The following is a 16,475-nucleotide window of genomic DNA, read 5'->3' on the forward strand; positions in this document are numbered from 1 at the left end:
AGCAACTGGAGATTACCCTAAAGCCGAACCCCTAGTTATATAATCACACATTCTGTGCTCTTATCACCTCAGCTCACATCCCACATGTCAGTGAATTATAATGCAACTGACCCATTTTTTTCACAGAGAAGAGTAGCGTCTTTTCCATCTTTATGGACCTAATGGGGATGAGCAGTAAACTGGGTGTGACTGCTTTTAGAGAGGACGCCCTCGTTCCCTTCAAAATCACATAAGCTGCATGATTTTAAATCCTTTTGTCCTTTTTATTGACTTTTGAGCTCACGCTGTTTACTGACTCGGAAAAGACAGGCGAAGGACGTTCTATAGTTTTGGGAGAGCGTGTTTGGCTGTACAGTACAGTACGGGCACAAGAGCAGAAAACACCTGCACACACGCACACCTGTCCCTGAAGATTTCACTCAACTCAGCTCAATTATCTAATCAGGAGAAGCAGCACAGAAAGCAGAGAAACTCCCCCAAGATTCATGCAGCTCAGATCAGTTCCTCCTCCCATGTGTTGAATGTGCAGACACCGAATGTGCCAGACCCCACAAAGCAGGTGCACCTCATCGAAGCCAGATTTTAGACCCACTGTCTCCTAGCAACAACACCAGAAGAGGAGAGCGCCACCGGCTCCAAGGGCTACCGCTATTTACCAAAATGTCCTCTGGCTTTGTTTGGCTGTTTTGGGGAAATCTAGGCCACCGGTTTCCGGTGCACCAGACTAAACCAGTTAAGAGACAGAAGACAAATTAGTATGTATTTGTTTTTTGGTTTGCAGCAGGTGTGAGGTATAAATGAGTGCTCGTTGGTGTTCCTCCAGGTGATGATCAGGTCATAGAGCTACTGGATGAAGTTTTTCCAGGCCAGATATCCTGCAGACTGCCTCCAGCCAGTCTGTTAATGCACCTCATTAAACAAACAACACACACACACTCAGTATTTACTTTGTCCAGGTTGCTGTTTCGATTCCAAGCTGTTTTCACAACTAATGCAAAGCACATATTTATATTAAAAATAAAACATCCAGGTATGTAGAACTATTATTGCTTAAAGCTTTTATTAATATTAATATTGATGTACAGTATTATACAGCAATTAATAATGAATATACACTTTTAAGATATGTACAGATGTTTTATCAATTGTATTTAATCTTTATTTAGTATGCATTTGTGGAATAATGTTCAGCTTGTCACTGTGCCAAAAACAATGGAAAACCGTTATTACTCTATATTCTGATTTGACCTCTGAACGATTAATTAAGTTAAGATTAATTAATAATGAGTAAATTCCTAATTTTTTCCTCAACGTTGTTTGTAAACAAGCTTTGTAATTTGCTTATAATTAATAGAGAGTGTGTCCGATCTGTCAACCTCCAATTAATTAATTCAAATTCAAATAATTGGTAGCATAACCAAAAAGTCGGCAGCTGAGCTGAACATGCAAAAATGTAACATTTGTAAACAAGCTAGCATGCAAACAAAGTTTACATTAATAAATGAATGAATATTTAAAGGAAACTGCAGGAAATTATGAAATTACCAAACTTTATTGGCTGAGAAAACTCTCTACTCTACTTCTTCAGCTAGTAAAACTTTTATAAAACCCCTACTGCCTCTAAAATTGCATCTCTAAGGATAAAATCCAGCTGCTTCTCTTAGTTCATTAACAACTCTCTCACCAAGCTGTGGCCCACTGACGTGTCAATCTTTACAAACTTGTAACATGTTGTGCAGCCGAGTGTAAAATATCTTTGTTTCAAACTCTAGTAGAGATCCCAAATGTTGAAAAGATACAAAATGCTTCATGGATTTGAATATGTGGAAACATGAAATAGCTTCACTTAAGAGCTGCTGGAACAAGCTGATACAGAATGTGTACAGTGCTGTTATAATATGATTTTAATAACCTTAAAGGTACATAAGTGGAAAATGTTTGGGGTTAAATGATTATATTTTGGCGATGATACATTATCTTCATCTACGTATCTTTTGTTTGGAACCACACACCTATTTGTGCTTCACTTTCTGGCATACATACGCTGACTGTATGCTTTTATTAGTGCACTTTGTGGCGGAAGAGTAACACGAATGTGAACCATTAAAAACTAGACTCATAAATCTGCCATGAATGACACATGCAGTCATTATAATGAAACTAATAATTACTCCTGTGTGTCAAAGGAATGTGGTTTAAAAACATCTGAGGTATTTGAAGTGTTTTAAAAGTTTCTAGCAGCACACACAGATGAGGCAGTCCATGTTATACCATGAAATGTTATCTATTGTCATTGTGCCTTTATTACAGAGGCCGGTGCTTGATGTGAGTGCCGGCCTTCCTTTCTCATTGTGGGCTGTCCCAGCAGAGATTAGGGGCCTGGGCTGCTGAATGGAGGCGAGAGGCACCTCTTTTTCTCCTCTGGATGCTTTCACTCATCATGAATGAGTGTAATTCTGGGAAATGTGCCCCATGAACAGCGGAGGAAACCCCTAAATCCAGCAGAGCTCCTGAAGGGATCTGTCTTTGACAAACGACTTCCCCCGCAAGGGGAACGGAGCCCGCGGATCAGTGAGTGCCTCTAATAAAAAGAGTGAAGGCGTGATCTTATGCGTCATGAAGCTTCTGGCTCATTCTGCCCGTTTCTTTATTTCAATCTGAAAGGAAAGGTCAATGAGAAGTGATGCTGCAGGTAATTTATCTATCTGCTCATGCACTCTTATGTATGATATATTGCTCTACTTTAAGTCACATACCGTTCACAAGAGGTTGAAAGAGGATATTTACAGCTTTGTCAAGCAGTAATATTCCCCTGTAGCAGCAGAACAAAGGAGAATAATGATAAAACAAACAGTACTTACAGTTCTAGCACATTCTCGTCTCAAAAGGTCAAACATCAGAAAGCTGCTGAATGAGTGACAATGACAGATGCTGTCAATTCTAGAGGGGGTTATACTGTCGGTGGTTAGCAGAGGGGTGGGGGTTCAGGACGGGAACAGACAGCTGAGTGGGCCCTATGCTCTCCAGAGTCCGAACAGCTGAGACTAGGAGGGCCCGTGCAGGCAGCGGAGAGCGGCCTCTGGGACTCGGCCTTTTGATGAGGAAAGTCCGTTGAGGAAAGGAGATGAAGTCTGTCTGCACACTTAGAGCTGTTCCTTAAGCTGAGCGGAAGCCATTACCCAAATCTCCGCAGAGTTGACAAAAAGCTGAGCGCAGAAAAACTGGCTTACAGGCACTCAGCTAATAGACAGCTGTGCTCAAAATAGAAGAGAAACGATAGGGGGTTCTGCACTGTATCTGGAACAAACAATGCACAACTGCTGCACACTATCACAAACAAGCCGCTCTGCATCTATTTCACCCACAACGCTCTACAACGGTTTTGCTGTTGCTCAACAGATATCCAGCAGTTGCATGGTAAGATTAGACAGACTGTGGCCTTGCAGTACCTGACTCAGTGCATTTCGGTTCAACAGTCTAACAACATACATTCAATTGAGGAAAACCGTCCACCGTGAGGACCTCCTGCTCTCAGAGACAAAAAAAATCTTTCTGACTGATTTCCAGAGTCAGGAATGCTAAAAGCTCTAAGACATACTTCATGGTTGGGCATCAAAGGATCTTGGGGGTACTCGAATGCTCAAGCTTTCATCTCCACTCTGCTGGTTAAGTAAGCCTTGAGTGAATGATGGGAACACTTCACACAAGGAGAGAAAAAAAAAGGAAAACACTTGATGTAAAGCAACTCAATTTTTTATGAATTTAGCATGAAAAAAAACACAAAATTGACTTCAGTTGAAGCAAAAATGTTTTCTCTTTGAAGCTCTCCCTTGATAGTGTTATTAACACCCATAGATGGCACACCTACAAACACAAACTACTCTCTCAGGACAGTCTCTGGAGCACCACAGGTAGCGTGGGATGTAAGTGATCTAAGTAGGGCCTCCCAACAGACCAGACCACCTCACACAATAACTCAACGAGGGTCAAGTTGAGCGCTCAATGATGTGCTCAGTTACTCTCCCACCGCAGAACATGACCTCTGTCGGCCAGGATCGCTCCACTGGGCCCACTGTCCTTCCTCCTGATTGCCATCTGAGCAGTGACATCTGTTTTCAGGCTATATTTACTAAACTTGGACAGGAGCCGATTCTGAGACTCCCAGGAGGCTCCTTGTTGGGTCTAAAGGGCATTGCAGCATCCACAATCCATAAAATGAGGCATGTTAGACATAAATGAGTGCTTTAAGGGTATTTAAATGAGGTTGTCATATGGTGTGTGGTGTGTAGTTAAAGCCAACTAAATACTAGGGGCATCTCCTTTTACAACACCGCCTACAGACACTGAAGGAAAACATAAACAAGGCAGCATTATGTTTAATGGTGACACAAAATAGCTAATTTATAAACAATATAGTTATTTTTTTCTAATATTTTGATAGTTCATCTCTACACTCATCAATTCTTTCCACTCTTGTGTTTTCTTTGCTGTTCAGAGGAGTGAATTTTCATCTGATTAGATAATATCTATATGCATCTATGTAACTGTTGTGATGTCCATACCTGATGGTGTCTGGAGGTGTGGACTTAAATGTCATGAATAAATATAGCAGCGGTTTATCTAAATTTATCATAAAGTAGGTGGAAGGTGATGTTAAAGGTCAGGTTAAAACATAATAAACATGACTTTTTGTCTTTGATGTAATGCTGTGATGGAAGTCTTTGGTGCAAAACAAAACAAATACTATCCGTAGGCTGGTCAGGAGGGTTGTTTTTATACGACTATATGAGTGAAATAACACCATAATACATTCTATTCTTTTAGGTTTTGGGTTAATAAAAGTGCCCATATTCCTTGCTAATAGAAAGAATGCAACAGCGTTGGTAACAGCCCATTTTAGCACCGAACGATGCTTCCAAGGATGAAGAGGCTGCCATGGCGGACCATCTGGACGCTGGACGTTTCACCACTCGGAGGTGAGGGATCATTTTTACGAGATGCATACTAAGAAGAGATGAGATGATGCAAGATATTATTGTTGGTGAAAACAGAAGTCGGAGTCCTTGTTGTTTAACCTGTTTCAGAGGTGGAGGAGGAGGACATAGTTGTATTTGCTGAAAACAGTATCCAGCTGAATGATCAAACCTGCATAGAAAAGTCTAGGAATTGAACCTGGGACCTTCCTGCTAATGAGGGTTCAGCCCCGGCGGGAACACAAATTAATAATAAATCAAGTACTTTCAGAAAGGTGAAGAGACATGAGTCCCGTAGGGTAACAAATGGTTCATCAAAGTCTTGTCATCCCCGCATGACGTGGCCATGGCGGGTCGGTAACGCGTGACCAAAGCTGCCTCTCGGACCGTGCCACGAGATAATGAGTGGAGGTGATCGGGCTGTCAGATAAGGGTGAAATACTCTGATGTGGAAACACCGTCTGTTGGAGTAAGGGAAGCGTGTTGTTTTCAAAACAGGAACACTGGTGGTTACTCATGGGTTCATGCATGTTCAAATGATACACAAAACAGTTGGGATTGGGGAGTGTCTCACCTTCACGATAACGGTCAGTCCAGGTAAACATTGTTTATGATGTAAAAACCTCAGTGAGGCAGCAGTTGGAGCATCTGCAGCTTCTGTAATTTGATGTATTAAAGTGAAACAGAATATGTGAGAAGAGGGGTCTTAAGATTTGATTTGTTTCTGGAACAGGAAGGATTTGTTTTGATATATAAACACACTATATTACACCACATTCTTCTTTATGCAATTGTATGTGATTGAAGGGATTAACGGGATTAGCCAGAGGGGAAAAGCACCCTTTAGGGTTTATAAATTATAACTATTGGCTTTATTTAATACATCAATTTTGATCTGCCAAATCTATTTTTGGTGGCGTTTTTTGTTTCTTGGTAATAATGCAGTTATAAAGGCGAGTAATCTATTATTAAATGCTTAATAAGTTTCATAAATGGAGAAATAGATGGATTGAAATAGATTTTGGTCCAGATCGTCTGTAGCCCTTTTTCCAGAAGGTCAGAGTTCATACAGTCTAATACTTGACAACACAAATTGTCTCTTATTAATATATTATTATAATATTATAATGAATCTCTATACCTTAGTAAGTGATTTACTAACCCTTAACAAGGCAATTAGTTCCAACTTCTGATTGCCCTTTAAGAAAGTGGAACCAGTTCATGTTTAAGACGCAGAGTGTGTCATCAAAAATTATTTAAATTTAAAAGAAAGAATATTGTTTTTGACATATATATTCAGCACACAGTGAAAGACAACAGAACAATAAATGCAATAATAAAGTGAAAATATATATATTTATTTCACTGTGTTGTTAAGCGTGTAGACATAATTCCACCTTGAAAAGATGCAAACAACAACAAGGAGACAGCAGCTAACTGAAATGGAAAAAAGGACGACTGAACGAACAGCGTTTATTGTCAGCAGGATGTGACAGGGTGTGCAGAATTAAATTCAAATATTTACCTCCAGCTCTGCACTTCCATTAAAAAGTGGTGTCGCTCTCCTCTGCAGGGATGTGCAGGTCAAGGAGACTGAGCGGGCAGACACACTGAGCTGATGCTGATGTCTTTGAGGCCGGCGGGCGGCTCATGGATCTGGGCAGCGGCGAGGGGAGATATGTCTGACTTTAGTGTGAATAAAACATGCCGTGGCATGTTGGTAGCGACGATCGAGGAGGTCCCTTGCATTATTCATGTGGAGTAGCAGGAGGGTGAGGGGTTGATGGTGGTGGTGGTGGTGGTGGTTGGGTGTGTTGTTAAAAAAGGAAAAGGAGGAGGAAAAGGGGTGTGTATGTGTGTGGGGGGGGTGCAGGAGGAGGCTGATACGCGCTGCAGAGGCATATGAAGGTGTGAGGGTGTTGCCAGGCTGTAAAGACCAGAGAAGGTCGTCCCACACAGCAACTGGGCTCAGTCAGTTATCATCACCCTGAGGCCACTCTCACACACTGACAACGATCTCCCTCCTCAATACCGCAGGCTGAAATGGTCACTGTGAAAAGCAAATTTATGGTTTCGACACACTGGAAGACAAGAACATCAACTTGAGCTTCCAAAAATGTCAAACATACATTTAATTTATGAAACGTGAGCAAAAAAATACAAAATCCGCCACATCAGAAGCCAACTTTGATTATGTGCGGCTGATTAATAGATTTAGCCACATTTAACAGCAAATCAATACAAAATGTTTAAACTGGGTGCTCTGACATGTCAGAGAGTGATGAGGATGGGACGTCTGTAGCAGCGGTGGTGATATCCTCAGCCCTACTAACCCCAGAGACGGGGGGGGGGTTCTCCCATAAGAGCTGAATAAGTGTTTTCCTTCTGCAGAGCGGAGGAGGAAATGTGTTCCAGTCAGCAGCTCTTCTTCCAGTCAGGGAGAGGCCGACAGACAGAGCTGCGAGCCAAAGCTGATGCTACTGCACCACCTGCAGGCTCAGATCAAGTTTGTGTGTTTGTATGTTATTTGTGTGTAGGTGTCTACGCAGTGGGTGTGAATAAGTCAAAATAATCTTGACACTGGGAAGTTTACTGCCAAGTCTATCATTATTGTACCAGTCGAAAGCAGATAATGTCAAAGAGCAATGAAAAGAAACAGATACACAACCTTGATTGATTTTTATTCTGGGTGCAACCTTGATTAACAGCTGCAGTGGATGTGGATTGTGAAGTGTTATGATGTGAAATTTTATTGTTTAAGAAGAAGAAATGGCTTGTTTTTAATGTGTTGGATAGAAATATTGCAGGGAAGACAGCAGCTGTAGTTGCTGGTGTCCATTCATTTCTCATGTGACACGCCCTGCAGAGTAATAGGTCAGTGATGAGAGTGCTGCGGAGGATGCTGTGCACTGCAAAGAATATGGATGTTAGCAAGTCATATTCAGACCTAAAAATGTATTATAATACAAGTGAGATAATTATACTTAAACTTGAATCTCTCTTGATGCTGGTGGAGTGATCTGCCAATAGGATGTGTTTCTTTTAACTCTCGCAGACAGAAAACTCCATAAAAGAAATGCATTGGAAAACAAGTGCAATGATAATTAATAACCCCCACGTGCAAAAAAATCTGCTCACCTAAAATTCTTATTTAAGCTGGACATCTCTTACAGCGCCCTTTCTAGGAATGTAAGATAATCCTGAAGCATGGCATGAAGGCTAGAGGTGGAGAGGAACAGTGTAACTGGTGCCAACACGGCTTGATTACAGTAATGTGAACGCTCAGTAGCAGCTGGTGCTTATCGGCTCCGGCTAAAGTCAGCAGCAGCAGCACTGCACCGGCTGACACCCCTCCCTCCTCTCCACACACACACACAGACAAACACACACACAGACACCTACAGACACCTACACACACCTACACACACACACACACACACTGCCGGGTTTCTGATTCAATATAAATACAATCCATCAGCCTTTGGAGGGAAACATTGTAGAGCCAAAACCACTGCTGTTTTTACACAAGTATAAATAGATTTAAGTGAGTGTCACTGACATTATCTATGATGTTGAAGATTAAACAGATTAGTGACATTTTCATATCAATAAATCTAATTTCTACAACTAGTTCTGAATAATACTGCTGGCCTATGATAGTCAAGACAAAATGTGAATAAATACGTACAAAATGTATTTTATTTGGCTTTCCTCTGTTTGTCAAAGAAATATATCTTTTGGTTTTCTGCATAAATACTGACACAAAGAACGCCTGACTACAGAGAGGACGAGGTAAAGATGTTTTATTTTCCTGTTGAGATCACAAAACAGAAAACAGTCTGTTTCCTGATCTCAACATAAATAATTATTCTGTGATCTTGATGCGACAATCTGTCAAAAAAGCTCAGCATAACATTAAAAACCTCATGTGTGTCAGAAAACAAAAGAGGAATAATTACACACATACAACAATTAACCTGCTATCTTAAATGCAGAATATCATAGAACAGCATGGCACAGTAGCAGCACACATCACATGTGAAAGGAGAAGTTTTGAGAAATACAATTTTCAATTCAATTCAAAAATACTGTATCCGTCCCTCAGGGGACAATTTAAGGCAAGCAAGTGTGCAAACAGTAGTTGAGAATTAATTTACATACATAAAAAAGTCATCTAGAAATACAAGTATGGAATAGGTTAGAAGACATACACAAGGATTAGGATACGTTCAAATGTGTAGGTGCATCCATTAGTCTGTACACAAGTTAACTGTCTAATGGATTCTGGAATAAAACTTCCTGCTCACACCATATTGTCCCAAATCCCTCTTCCAGTGAGACACTTTTGTCTGGCCTAAGAATGGCATTAAATATCTCAGTTTAACATTCCCCCCATAATGATGGATCTGATCAAAACAAATTTTGACCCCCTACTGGACAGACTGATATAGAGCGCTGGTCTCCATTGTATCTCTCTATGTGGGAAAAGGAAAACATCATTAAAATGATTTGTGCACCGAAATTCAAGTACTTGCTACAGGCTCCCCCAGTCCGAATTCCTTTGCACTATTTCAAACAATTTGATCAACTTTGTTATACATTTTTATGGAATAACAAACGCCTCAGGATGAACCTGCGAAAGCTGCAGAGGCCAGTGGACAGAGGAGGGTTAGGTGTGCCCAACTTGCTGTTTTACCATTATGCGTTCCCCATCAGGCATATGGCACAGTGGTCTTTGCCCCCGGAGAGAGCCCCCCCGTGGTTCCACCTCGAAAGCGCTGTGTCCTCCCCTCTTACACCCATAGCATACATCACAGCTAAATTAGTCCAACAGAATCAGTCACATCCCATTTTGTCCCACATTCATGGGTCTGGAAGAGAGTGGCTAAGATCTTTAAATTTGATCCGTATCGGCACCAGTCTGGCAAAATCCCAAGCTCTGTATGAATAAATCTCCCTTCCTCTGAAGTTCTGGTTGGAAAAAGGGATTAGGGTGCTCGGAGACTTGTACCTTGATGGGACATTAAAATCTTTTAAGGCACTTAGACAGGAATTTCACTAACCACGTAATCAACAATGGAAGTATTTTCAGTTAAGACACCTCCTGGTGCAGGTCTTCGGCTCCCCTTCATTAGTCCCACCGAGCGGTGACATGTTAGAGAAGGTCCTAACAATTTTTGGGCGCGGCCATGAAGCCTCTGCCTCGGACTCTAATATATTGTCCCTTAAAATGACATGGGAAACTGACCTAAAGGTGTCATTCACAAATGCAGAATGGGGCAGAATTCTTAGAAATGGGAAAAAAATGTCAAGGGAACTGCGAACGCGACTTATCCAATTCAAAATACTGAATAGAATTTATTGGACAACATCCAGGCTGCACAAGGTTGGTTTGGTTGACAACTCAGAATGCTGGAGGTGTCGGGACAAAAATGGTACTCTAGTACACATGCTCTGGAGTTGCCCAAAAATTCAGGCATTTTGGTCTTCCCTACATGCAATCGTAGAGAAAATTATCAACCAGAATATCCCGTTCACCCCTAGTCTGTTTATTTTGGGTGACCCCTCTGCATTAAGTGATCTGACCCCTCCACTTTCTAACTGGACCCAGACTGTCCTCATGTTAGGCCGGAAAATTCAAAATGGAAAGCCTCCTCTGCACCAGCACTATCTTTGTGGCACACCTCTCTTGGTCAGCTGGCTGCCCTAGAACAATTGTCCTATAGGTTGCTTGATAAAGTGGAGGAGTACAACTTGAAATGGGGGAAGTATCATTCATACACTGCAGACATTTAATGGCGTTCCGGCTCATAAACATAGCATTTAACTAGAAAACATGACTGAGGGATACATTTTGATAGAATACTGTATCTATATACAGGCAAGGTTGTAAACTCAAGTACTCTGTGCTGTCTTTTTATTTTATTTTTTAAAATGTATTTTTAGTTTTAAAGTCTTTGTCTATGGTCGCGCTATGTATTCCTTTAATTCTATTTTGTTGTATGTGTATTTGCTTCATTTTTCTGATGGATATGTTTGTATGTTTACATTTTCTGAAAAACCAATAAACTGTTACTCATAAAAAAAAAAAAATAAACTTCCTGCTGTTTGTTTCACATACAGGCAATCTAAAGCACATTCCTGATGGCAGCAGCTTAAAGGACTTTTCTGAGGACTTAAAGCTGCACTAGTGGTCTTTGTGTTTAACCAATAAACCAGCAGATGAATGAAAAAGTTCAAACCTTCAGTAAAAGAAAAATAGAAAAATTGCCAATATTTTTTTATATACTCAGAATTAATTTTCCCTAAATCACAATCTGCAGTCAAACACAATCCCACTTTGATGTCGAGAGATAGACGAGAAGATTGATACCATTCTCAAGTTAGTATGGTAACTATGAGTCTGGAGCCAGGAGACAGTAAGCTTAGCTTAGCATAAAGTCTGGAAACAGAGTATATAGTGCGTGCATAGGTAAAAAACAAACAAACAAACAAAAACACTTCTAAAGCTCACTAATAAACATGTTTAATTCATAGAAATACAAGTTGTATACAATATATACAATTTGACAACAAGATATTGAGAAATAAGTTTCACACATTACGCCTCAAAACCTCATTTGTTATTTTCACACGTTGGTTTATGAGATTACATGATATGAATTCATGAACCTGAGAGGGGCTGGTAGGCTTTATTTTTCAGCTATGTGTTTCCTCCTGTTCCCAGTCTTTATGCTAAGCTAAGCTAGTCGGCTGCTCGCTCCAGCTTCATAAGCGGTATCAGGGTCTCAGATATTTCCACAGTCGTCGTCGACTTCCTGTTACCAAGAATAAAAAAAACTGAAACTATTTCACTATTTCGCCTGAACGGGACAACCACTGAACACACAATAACTTGGTGAGACCACACCAGCAGATTTCACACACAGACAGGCCTCTCCTTTGAATGTTGTGCCGTTCAGTCGGATATTACTCAGTGACAGGATGGCTGGAGACGAACCTCGACTGTGGAGACTTTAACCACAGTTGCACAGTCATCAGGACTCAGAGCCATGATTTATGGTCGTACAGAAAGACAGAAAACGGTCGACTCCCTTCAGGACCTCCGTCTGAGGAAATTGCAATAGGCAGGGTGTATCAAAACTGCAAGTGGAAGTGACTAGAGGCATGACAGTTTTGTATACACAGACAAAAAAAAAAAAAAATAAATCTCGATGTCCAACCCAGGTATTAGTCTGAACCGCACTTTGAGGTTATTCTTGGTTTTGAATCAGAACACTTTGACTGGCCTGGAAAATATCAGTCAAAATGTCCAGATGAGATTCCAGTTGCACTGTTTAATATAAAATGGCTACATTAAAGGTTAATAAATTATCTATTAATGCTTTATAGATTGTAATAAATCCTAAATAAATGTATAAAAGACAAGATATTTGTTTCTCCTTTCTTACAAGCTACATTTTATCTACATAATGACTGTATTAATGGTTTATAAGTCATTTATTAAGGCATTCCTCACCAGTAATAAATCACTAATATCAACAGTCTTCAGGTTGTGATTAAGTAATTTGGCTGGTGTTTATCTACCATAGCTTGGTTTATCTTTTTCACTCTCAACTCGCTCTCACTAATTAAGAAGTTGCCAGCAGTTGATTTTGCTCCAGACGCCTTCATTAAAGTGTTTGATTAAAATGGCAAGTGTTATGCTTATAGTTGGTTTATTATTGATCTACAAAGGATTAATACATTAGTTATTATTATTAATCAACATCAGCTACAGTTTATAAACCCTTTGTTTGTCTTATTAGAAAGTGGAACTAATATTTCTTCTGAGCGTGAGAGTTTATTGTGGACCTTGGAGTAGTAGGACTTATAGTAATAGTGGTAGCTTTTTCCAAAGCTTTCAACCAAAAATTAGATACGCTGATTAAGACTGATGCAGTCGAAACTCCCCCCAAAAAAGTCAAATACTTATTTTCATTTAAACTTACAGCAAAGGGCACATTTAAGTAAGATTTACAAGTGGCTTACAAAGAGAAAAACTTGTTGTTATCTCTGCTTTAACCTATGTGTCACAACACCCTGACAAGCTGCTGTTTGCAGTTTTGCCAAGTGTGAAGGGCTGGTGTGGAGACCTGCAGAGGAAGGTCAGCGAGGGTCGACATGTACAACATCATTTCTACTGTCAACAAGGAAATGACAACTTCTGAAGAGACATCGCACACTCGCAGCATCTCCTGACAGAGGTGTGAAGCATTGACATGTGTATAAGATATAAAGAATCCACACATTAAGATCATCACGCATGTACACGCAATACTACAGTAGTAACTGTCACTCTTGGTCGAAAGTGGTGATAAATCCGGGGTCGCTGCCGGTCATTTGGTGCCCTAAGTGTTATTACTTTGTGTATATAGAATATATATGAATGTATATATATAAAAGTAAATCTTTAAATTTCCCGTGGATCGATTAATTGTTTCCAATCGAAAATGTTTTTATCAAACTACCTTACTCTGAATATTCACACTTTCAGCAGTAATTTTGCACAAATAAAATCCAAATGCGTCTCTGTGTGGCATCATTGTGGGATTGTGACAGATCACTTTCTTCCTGGTGTGTCTGAACTCTGAATCTCAACATAGAAAGACAGTTTGTCAATGTGCTAAAGGATGTTTGTGGGCAGAAGTTCACTAAAACAAAAAAAGGACATATGTCTTGGTGTAAAACGACCACTTTCTTTGACAGTATTTTAAGAGGAACTGGGCTTGTGCCCTCGCACTCATGTAGCAATACTTTCACTGACTCTTAGTTCCTGATACAGCACTGATGCTTTGCCCAAGCAAATAGTCCTATCTGCCCAACGGACAGAGATTACAGCACTCTTGGTTCAGTTTTGTTGGCATGAAACGTGATCCTCCATGAGCCGTTAATGTTTTGACACGACTGATTAACTAAGACTCCCCCGATTAAAGCAACGTACAGAAGGAAGTGGGATCTTTGGGGGGGGCTCTGCATCTGTGACAGTGTGTGAAGGGGTGGTTGAGAGGGTGGTGGGGTGGTCTCAGAGGATAGCCGTTGTCTTTCTCGGAAAAGTGAACTTGTTCTCACCCAAGAGACAGATGAGCAATGTGTTAGGGCCTTGTGGTTTATGGACAGAACACAGTTCTCAGGCTGCAAGGGGCTTTCACTGGAATAAAAGAAGAAACTCTTTACTCAGAAAATAACTGACAGTTGTGCCAGTTCACGGTGGCACATATTGTAATAGTCCAAATGTCAAACTGTCAAGCAACATGAGAAAAAGCTCTCTTATATAAGAGGAGGTGAGATATGTCTTCCCAAAAAAACAAACGTTTCAAAACATTTTCTTAAAGCAGCTACAAGGAACTTTCATTTTGTGTTGGTTCTGGCGGCCCCTGTGGATAAAGTTGGTAGTGTTTCCGCCGTCTCGTGACGTGAAGATGTTATCTGGCGTTAGCGGGTGCAATTGTTTGTGAGACGAGTGGCAAAAAGGTGTAACTCATTTTAAATACTGTTAGCAGGATGCATTGTGATAATGTGTCTGTAAGATTAATAACTGTAACATGACGATAGTGAAACAAGCCTCCTACTAAAAGATTCCAGAAACAGTAATGTGGCTGACAAAGCTGAAGTTATCAACCTTCCACATATATAGACATACCTGTCTGGGAGGAATAAGGACAATTTTTTGTTGTTCTTTGGTCAATTATTTTTCTCTTTGGTGATCCTGCCCCAGTATCAGCCATAATCTCAAAATATAAATATATAAAACACTAAAAATAAGATTTTCTTCAAGAACAGGCACCCTGTTAGTTCCCCTGGTAGAGCTTGTGCCCCATGTATAAAGGCGGAGACCTTCAGGTTCAATACCAACCTATAGCCCTTTGCTGGATCACTCTTTTCCAGTCAGCTATCGCTATCCAACAAAGGCAATAAAAGCATTAAAATTATATATTCTTAAAATGTCAAAGCCAATCTTCTCACTGATGGTTTCGTTATAGGTCATATAGATAACCTTGCAAGGCAGATGGACTCGTAAGATCACAAAATCATGGGATCAATCAGCGTCCTTTGAGTAAGTACTGGCGCTAAGTGTGACGCAGCGAGAAGACACTTATATCAGAACTGGAGAAAGAAGAGCAAAGAACGACACTTTTCCCAGTGGAAAATCTGTTTTCACTCTCCCACTCGTTTGACTGCGCTCTATGATAGACAGATGGTTCATTCAATCACCTGCTTTTTTGAAAATATCTGCCCTTTCTAGTCAGGTTATTGTTAAACCGCGACTCTTTTATAACCAGTTAAAAACTCCCTTTCACCTCTTCGTAGCCTCTCACTCTTTGGTGTTGTAAAATTTATCTCAAAACATCAGCTCCTTTCTGCCCGAGCTGTGATAATGTAAGCCGCATGGTGACAACCGTCCTAAAGCCCTCTGAGCGATCAGGGCCGTGAGATGTTTCTGCGAGGTGTGACCAACATCATAATTCACTTCCTCTGCCGCCTTGGATGTCCTCATACAGCTATATGTTCCTCTGTTAAGGGCCCATGTGTGGAGGTAACAGTGGGCAGTTGCCGTGCCTGAGGAACAGAAAGTTGTGAGACTTTTTGAAGATCAGCATACAAGAAATGATCCAACATTGCTTTATTTCCTACTGGTGCAGTACATGGGAGACCTCAGGAGCAAATCTGGAGAAGACTGAGCTTCCTAAATGGGTCAATGCAGAAAAAAGTGAAAACTTATTTTAGATATCCTTAATTTGTGCATTAATGCAGGTGCAAAAAGGGAAAAGAAGCAACATGTTTCATAAAAATCATTCTTGTCTCTTGGAGTCTGCATAAAAATATATTTTCACTTCTAATAAATAAAAATACAATAAAAATAAAAATAACACATCAGCTTCTTTAACTTGAGTAGAATAAAATGCTAGGCTGTCTCAGTCTTTGCACCATGCATGCTCACTGCAGATATCTCCAAATGAATAATGGATAAACAGGTGTTAGTCCATTGGGTTTATTGTAATTGAGTGTGGAGGTGTCTATTTCCTGCTAGGAAGACACACCTCGTCCAAGATTGTCCAAATGCTGATACATAATTTAAAAGCAAAATAAAATAGGGGAACATGGTATTGGCACATCCACGAAGAACATGCCACATTCAAAAAATGTTTCACATCCATGATTGTTAAAAGAAAAAGAGAGATAGTCCACACTTTCAAGGTCTAAATGACAAAGAATGTCAAAATGTTGCCTTCTTAAATTTTGTGTTAGTGCCTCTCTTTTTCTTTTTTATACTGTTTTTGTCCACCGTGCACATCTTGGTTCGATGTGCACACTGTGCACCTTCTTTATGTCAAGCATCCATACCAGTATCTAACAGGAATAAATCTCCCAGGCGATTTCCAACAATGGGAATTAAATAATAAAATACATTCACTCAGCCTCACAGAAATATGAATGTAATATGCAAACATAAACAAACTA

At 40.3% G+C, this 16,475-nt stretch overlaps 1 long non-coding RNA gene across 2 annotated transcripts; it reads right to left on the reverse strand.

The window, feature by feature from the left end:
• Nucleotides 1–1,262: 1,262 nt before the first annotated feature.
• LOC127369590 (uncharacterized) lies at nt 1,263–6,721 on the reverse strand. Of its 2 annotated transcripts, XR_007886090.1 has the most exons (4): nt 6,499–6,721; nt 5,548–5,630; nt 2,862–5,434; nt 1,263–2,657 (listed from the first exon to the last, which is right to left on the reverse strand). It is a non-coding gene; the product is annotated as an uncharacterized LOC127369590 (long non-coding RNA). The 2 variants fall into 2 exon arrangements; XR_007886089.1 differs by having other exon boundaries at nt 1,263–5,434.
• Between the last annotated feature and the right edge of the window lie 9,754 nt (nt 6,722–16,475).

The sequence above is a fragment of the Dicentrarchus labrax genome, unplaced genomic scaffold (genome assembly GCF_905237075.1).
Source record: "Dicentrarchus labrax unplaced genomic scaffold, dlabrax2021, whole genome shotgun sequence".
Taxonomy (NCBI): Eukaryota; Metazoa; Chordata; class Actinopteri; family Moronidae; genus Dicentrarchus; species Dicentrarchus labrax.